Here is a 7,743-nt window from a genome sequence, read left to right as displayed (position 1 = left end):
TGACGCCTACACAAATCATGTGTAATCTCCCCCTACTAGACTGGGCAGATGAAAAGAATTTGTTCCAATGGTCATGAAGGCAGCTGAGGCAGACTTACAGAGTTCTTAGAGCTTAGTTAGACATCAAAGAAGCCAAGGCCATTGACTGCATCTGGAGGTATCACCGGTTGTCTTGCCTTTGTCCTACTATTGGACTGTAAATACTCTGGAGGGAAGAATGAGGCCAATGACTGCGTAGTTCTGCCTCATTTAAATCCCATTTATACACAAATCAAGACATCACCCATACCATTTTCCCATTTTTATTTATTTTCAAGTTCAACAGGCAAATGACAAAGCAGAAGGTGCAGATATACTGAGAAGTATAGTCACAACCCTGAACAATGGTGGCCCAGGCCATAGAATCATTTTCTCACTGGAAGCAGCAGAGGGATTTAGCAGCCTCTTGAATGCATGAGTAGCCTTTTAAGGACCACACTGTTCACCTCCTGGCATGAGGAAGGGCTAGCAAAGGTGGCTTAAGAATTGTCTGCTTGATTACCAGGGAAGGTGGTACCAAAAATGTACAAAAATTTCTACAAAGATGATTACACTCATCATCAGTACATGGAATGTGCACACACTTATAGACAATGCAAAATGCAATAGACCTGAATGACCAACTGTTCTTGTTGCCAGAGAACTCAGCAGGTTATCACATCCAAACAGCAGCCCTGAGTGAAACAAGACTGGCAAATGAAGGCCAGCTTATTGACGTCAGAGTTGGATACTTGTTTTCCTGGAAGGACCACAATGAAGGGGAGTACCATAAAGCTGGTGTAGGTTTTGTAATCAAAACTAATCTAGTTAACAAGCTTGTATGACTTCCAAAACTAATGAATAACAGTCTCATGACAATGTCATTGCCACTTGCAGTAAAACATCATGCCACCATCATCAATGCTTATGTTCCCAGCATGATGAACCCTGATAAGATCAAAGAAAAATTTTATGAAGACCTCGAGAGCTTTATCATAAATGTGTCAAAAGAGAACCCACCTATAATTTTGGGTGACCTTAATGGTAGAGTCGATGAAAATGATGGGGGAAATTCAGAGGCTGATAAATAAAAAATAGGAACTCCACAGGGTTTATTTACCAGCTGATGGAGTCACATTGATTAGTAATAAGGACATGATCCTATAGAGATGAGGTGAGTAATTCCATAGTTTTCTCAACACACTGTTATCAATAAATGCTGAAGTCATCAAGTGTTTACCCAGGTTAAATTTAATCCTTCCCTAGATGAAGTTCAAGCAGAAGAAGAGGTTTTGAATAAAGTTAGGATTATTTCATTTGGCAAAACACCTGCTGCTGATTCTACTTCTGCTGAGATTTGTAAAAGGGGGATTCCTTTGCTCATGCAAAATCTGACTGAGATTTTCTGGGTTATATGGCAAGAGTTCAAGAAAATCTCTTTTGTCCATCTCTATAAAGGTAAAGGAAATAGATTGTCATGTGACAATCATATGGTGGAAGACTTTCTCAGCCATTTCTAGCAAGATCCTTGTCAAGTCCTCATTAATAGGATCATCCTTTAGGGGATGGGCAAGGTGGATTTCTATACCCCAGGGCCTGTATATCTTATTTCCCAGTTGCATGTAAAAAATGTTTTTTGTAATTTGTTTTTAAAACTTTGATTTCCAAATTCTTTCTCATCACCCACTCCCACTGGGAAGATAAGCAATTCAATATAGGTTGTACATGTGTAGCTGTGCAAAATGTTTTCATAGTAGATATACTGTATAAGACTAACTATATTTCCCTCCATCTTATCCTGCCCCCCCCCACTTATTCTATTTTCTATTTTGACCCTGTTCCTTTTCAAAAGTGTGTGTTTCTAACTCCCCTCTCCCCCAATCTGCTGTCCCTTCTATCATCCCCATTTTTATCCCCTTCCCCCCTACTTTCCTGTAGGGAAGATACCCAATTGACTGTGTATGTTATTCCCTCCTTAAGCCAAACTCAATGAGAGTATGGTTGTCCCATTCCTTTTTGCCTTCCTGTTCTCCTCCGTTGTAAGAGTTTTCTCTTGCCTCTTTTATATGACATAATTTACCCTCTTCTATCTCTCCTATCTTCTTCTCTCATTATATTCCTTTCTCACCTCAATTTTATTTTTTAGATACAATCCCTTCGTATTAAATAGATACTGTGCCCTCTGCCTCTGTATACATGTACACATATATACACACACTCACATATATATCTATGCACACATACATCCTGCTATATGAACATATATATGTATGTATATATACATACATATGTACGTATATATTCCCTCTAACTATCCTAATACTAAGAAAAGTCTCATGAGTTACAATTGTTGTTTTTCCATGTAGAAATTTAAATAGTTCAACTTTAATAAGTTCCTTATGATTTATTTTTCCTCTTTACCTGTTCATGCTTCTCTTGTTTCATGTATTTGAAAGCCAAATTTTCTGTTCAATTCTGTTTTTTTTTCAAGAATGCTTGAAAGTTGGGGTGACTAGATGGTGCAATGAATAGAGCACTGGCCCTGGAGTCAGGAGGACCCAACTTCAAATCTGGCCTCAGATACTTAACACACAAAATTAGGCATGTGACCTTGGGCAAGTCACTTAACTCAATCACCCTACCTTCTCCACCTCCAAAAATAAAAAAAAGAATGCTTAAAAGTCCTCTATTTTGTTGAAATACCATGTTTTCCCTTGAAGCATTATACTCAGTTTTGCTGGGTAAGTGATTCTTGATTTTAATCCTACCTCTGGAATATCATATTACAAGCCCTTCAATCTCTTAATGTAGAAACTTCTAGATCTTGTTTTACCATGATTGTGTTTCCATAATACTCAAATAATTTCTTCCTGGTTGCTTGTAATATTTTCTCCTTGAACTGGGAAATCTGGAATTTGAGTATAATATTCCTAGGATTTTTCTTTTGGGGATCTTTTTCAAGAGGCAATTGGTGAATTCTTTCAATTTCTATTTAGCCTTCTGGTTCTAGAATATCAGGGCAATTTTCCTTGAGAGTTTCTTGAGGGATGATTTTTAGGTGCTTTTTTTGATCATGGCTTTCAGGTAGTCCAATAATTTTTAAATGATCTCTCCTGAATCTATTTTCCAGTGGTTTTTCCAATGAGATATTTCACATTGCCTTATTTTTTTTCATTTGTTTGGATCTGTTTTGTAGTATCTTGATTTCACATGGAGTTGTTACTTCCATTTGCTCCAGTCTAGTTTTGAAGGAATTATTCTCTTCAGTGAGTTTTTGACACTCCTTTTCCATCTGGGCAATTTTTCTTTTTAAGGCATTCTTCTTTTCATTGGCTTTTTGGGCCTCTTTTGCCATTTGAGTTGGTCTATTTTTTAAGGTATTGTTTTCTTCAGCATTTGTTTTGGTCTCCTTTAGCAGACTGTTGACCTGCTTTTTTATGATTTTCTTGCATCATTCCCATTTCTCTTCCCAATATTTCCTCTACTTCTCTTACTTGATTTTCAAATCCTTCTTGAGCTCCTCCATGGTCGGTAACCAATTCATATTTTCTGGAAGCTTTTGATGCAGGCATTTTTCCCTGGTTGACTTCTTCTGGTTCCATGTTTTGATCCTTTTTGTCCCCAAAAAACCAATTCTATGATCTGATTGTGCTTCCTCTGCTTGATCATCTTTCCAGCTAATTACTTGACTTTTGAGCTCTTTGCCACAGTAGAACTCTGCTTCAAGGGTAGAAAGCTTTGTCCCAGATTGCTAGGGTTCACACAAATGCTGTCAGATGTCTGAGGAGGGAGCCTCCACACAGCCATCACAAGCTCTGGAACACTGGCAATTCTCAACCCAGGACCACCTTTCAAGACAGAGACCAAGATCCAAGCAGGTCAAAGCAGCTGCAGCCACCATGTTTCTGCCACATTGTGCCCTGGGGACAGGTGCCTGTCTATGTGGCTTTCTCCAGAACTGGCCTGTAGATTTTAGGGGGAACAAGCCACCATTCAGAGGTTAATAGGTCTTGTTCTGACCTACTTGTATTTGGATCACTGTCTTAGGTGGTGGTCCTGGGGTGTGAGGCCAGTGTGCCATAGCTTTTGGCAGCAGAGGAGAGATTGTCCTCCTCATAGCTCCAGCAGCTGAGGAAACCCCAGTGATTTGGACATCACTTACTCCACTCTGGAAGCAGAATTCTACTGTGGCAAAGAGTTCAAAAGTCAAGTAATTGACTGGCAAGATGAGCAAGCAGAGCCCTCCTTCCCTCCTTCCTCTACCCTTCCCTGCCCCCCCTGACCAGACTCACTTTGCGTCAGTGCCAACATCCCCATCCCCTTTCTCTGCAGAATACCAGAGGCCGGGACCCTGTGCACATAGCCTGAAAACTAGCAGGACTTCAAGGTCCTCATTGCTGGACAGTACAGTGGGGCCCAGATCTGAGTGCTGTCTGCACTTCCCCACTTCCACTTTGGTCAGACCAACCTCACCCCTGAATTCCTCTGAAAATTTCCTGTGAGCAAGTTTCCAGCATATGAGGGTGATGATGGGTTCTGTGTGTTTGAAAGCAATGCCATTGCATACTATGTGAGCAATGATGACCTTCAAGGCTTGCCCCTGGAGGCTGCTGCCCAGGTGATCGAGTGGGTGAGCTTTGCTGACAGTGACATAGTTCTTCCAGCCAGTACCTGGGTGTTCCCTACTGTCAGCATCATGCACCACAACAAACAGGCTATAGAGCACACAAAGAGGAGGTGAGGCAGGTTCTGGGGCTGCTCAATGCCCACCTGAAGACTCAGACCTTCCTGGTGGAGGAGCACGTGACTCTGGCTAACATCACAGTTGTGTGCACCCTCTTGTGGCTCTATAAGCAGGTCCTGGACTCATTGTTCTGGCAGGCCTTCCCCAACACCAACCGCTGGTTCCTCACCTGCATCCACCAACCCCAGTTCCAGGCAGGGTTGGGAGAGGTGAAGCTCTGTGAGAATATGGTGCAGTTTGATGATAAAAAGTTTTCTGAGAGTCAGCCCACGAAGGAGGTCACAAGAAAAGAGAAGGGAAAGCGAGAGGAGAAACCCAAGGCCCAGGCAGAGTGGAAGGAAGAGAAGAAGGCTGCTTCAGCACCCAGCCTGAAGAGCAGATAGATGAGTGTGACCAGGCCCTGGCTGCAGAACCCATGGCCAAGGATCCCTTTGCCCACCTGCCCAAGAGCACGTTTGTGTTGGATGAGTTTAAGTGAAAGTACTCCAACAAGGTCATGCTGACGCTGGCCCTGCCATACTTCTGGGAGCACTTCGATCATTATGGCTGGTACCTGTGGTACTCCAAGTATGACTTCCCCCAGGATCTCAGCCAGACCTTCATGAGCTGCAACCTCATCAATGGAATGTTCCAGCACCTGGACAAGCTGAGGAAGAATGCCTTTGCCATAGTCATCCTTTTTGGCATCAACAATAGCAGTGCCATTTCTGAAGTGTGGGTTTTCTGGGGCCAGGAACTCGCCTTCCTGCTGAGTCCAGACTGGTAGGTAGACTACAAGTCCTACATGTGGTGTAAGCTGGATCCTGGCAGTGAGGAGTCCCAGACCATGGTGCAAGAGTACTTCTCCTAGGAGGGAGCCTTCCAACACATGGGCAAACCCTTCAATTATGGCAAGATCTTCAAGTGAACACCCTCCCCTGCTACCACCTAGCTGCCGAAACTGAACACAGAAAAGAAAAAAAAATGAGCAAGCAGAGGAAAAACAATTAGAACACAGAATCCTTCTTTGGGGACAAAAAGTATCAAAGCATGGAATGGGAGGAAGACAATGAATTCAGAACTCCTACAACAAAAGCTTCCCAAAAATATAAACTGATTACAAACCATGGAGGAGCTCAAGAAGAACTTGAAAATCAAGTAAGAGAAGTGAAGGAAAAATTGGGAAAAGAAATGAGAATGATGCAAGAAAACAATAAAAAGCAGATCAACAGCCTGCTAAAGGAGACACAAGAAAATACTGAAGGAAATAACACCTTAAAATAGACTAATTCAAAATGGCACAAGAGGCCCAAAAAGCCAATGAGGAGAAGAATGCCTTAAAAATACGAATTGCCCAGATGGAAAAAGGAATTTCAAAAACTCACTGAAGAGAATAATTCCTTCAAAATTAGATTGGAGCAAATGGAAGTTTTACTGAACTGTGCATATTTGAAACAAGAAATCTGCTTTTGTTCCCATGAGGTTGGAAGGGGAGGGTGAGAAAATAGCTTTTCTATTATTTTTGCTTTTTAATAAAGAGGTGAGGGTGCTATACCTATATGATGCTGAATGTGTTTTTGGAGGGTTTGCTTTCTAACTAGTTATGAGAAATCACTAATAAAGTGTGAATGAATATATCTGTAAATGTAACATAATGTAAAAATAAAAATAAATCAATAAAACTTTGCGTCAGAAAAAAAGAAACAAAAATACAAAGGCAAATGATGATTCTCAGCATTCCTTAAACTTTATGTCCTATAAAGTCATTGCCTCTTGGGAAAGTGATCCAGGAAAATAATCTGTCTATCCCTTAAAACAGATTAAGATATTTCTGGTTAACTTTCTCACTGTCTACATTTCTATAGTAAATTTGTAATATGTCATTCATCTAATCATTTGTCTCCCTTATACCTGCGAACAGATCAGGTGGGAAGAGTGAAATATTTAAATATTTGGGGTAAACTTTTAGCACCCAGGAAGATTTACAACTCAAGATGAAATTTTAGAATCTAGCAGTAGATACATATCAATTAGTACTATATGGAGGCCACAACATCACTAACTAATCAACTTCATGATGGTCTCTAGTCTATCACTTTCACCTCTTCCCCATTTATAACTTGGTCTCTGCTCCTGGGTCCATTGGCTCTGTTAGGTGAAAGATTGTCTTACTTTACTAAAGCCCAGGAACTATGCCACTTTCTGACCTGCTCCACATTATGTCTTCATATGGTACACTGCCCCATTCCATTTGAGAACACTTTATATATTGTTTTTTTCCTCTATAATAATGTTAATTTCCTGGGGATAGAGTCTATTTTGTTCTTTGTATTATATCCTTAATAGTTAAGACCAAGTTTGAAATATAAAAAGTGTTTAATAATTGCTCTAATAGTTTATCTAATCTTTGTATGTATCTGTTTATTAACATCTTCTCCCATCCCCAACTCTTCAATTTGTCTTTTCTCACTTCTCAACAATACTACTGGCTTAATCTGAGAAAATTGTTTCCCATTTAATCTTGCTCTGAAACAATTCAAGGCTGATGAAAGCTGACATTTTCCCTAGCTGTCCACAATTTTGACTGTCCAGTCAATTAGCAATGAGACTGAGCAGCGTATAAAAAGTTGCCAGGAGGCCTGATTTGAAATCTCTACTCCTGAAGAGTGAATGTAATTCTATCCAGAAGCAAAAATGGTTTACTATAGGACACAACTAATGTTTTTTTTTTTGTCCCATTGAGTAGAACTGTGATTTCCCTTCATGGATGATATGTTTTATAGAGTTACATTCTGGTTTGCAAGGGATAGTTGGAAAACAAACTATTTAACCTTACATTGGGAGACAGGCACTTGATATGGTAAGTCAAGGTTGGTAATAATATACATGGAGGAAAGTTGCTGACTCAGGGGAATGATGGTGAAAAGATACCAAGTCTGTTTTACTCTGGGTCACCAAGTTTCATCTATCACAGGTGAGTCATAATCAAACATGTTAGGTAG

General features: G+C 40.4%; 1 pseudogene; it reads left to right on the top strand.

The window, feature by feature from the left end:
- Nucleotides 1-1,187: 1,187 nt before the first annotated feature.
- LOC138171819 (elongation factor 1-gamma-like) lies at nt 1,188-5,691 on the top strand (annotated as a pseudogene).
- The last annotated feature ends 2,052 nt before the right edge of the window (nt 5,692-7,743 follow it).

This window comes from Petaurus breviceps, unplaced genomic scaffold (genome assembly GCF_028583685.1).
Source record: "Petaurus breviceps papuanus isolate PSGF00001 unplaced genomic scaffold, PetGlider_PUasm1.0 47, whole genome shotgun sequence".
NCBI classification, from domain to species: domain Eukaryota; kingdom Metazoa; phylum Chordata; class Mammalia; order Diprotodontia; family Petauridae; genus Petaurus; species Petaurus breviceps.
This window is presented reverse-complemented; position numbering and strand designations above follow the sequence as displayed.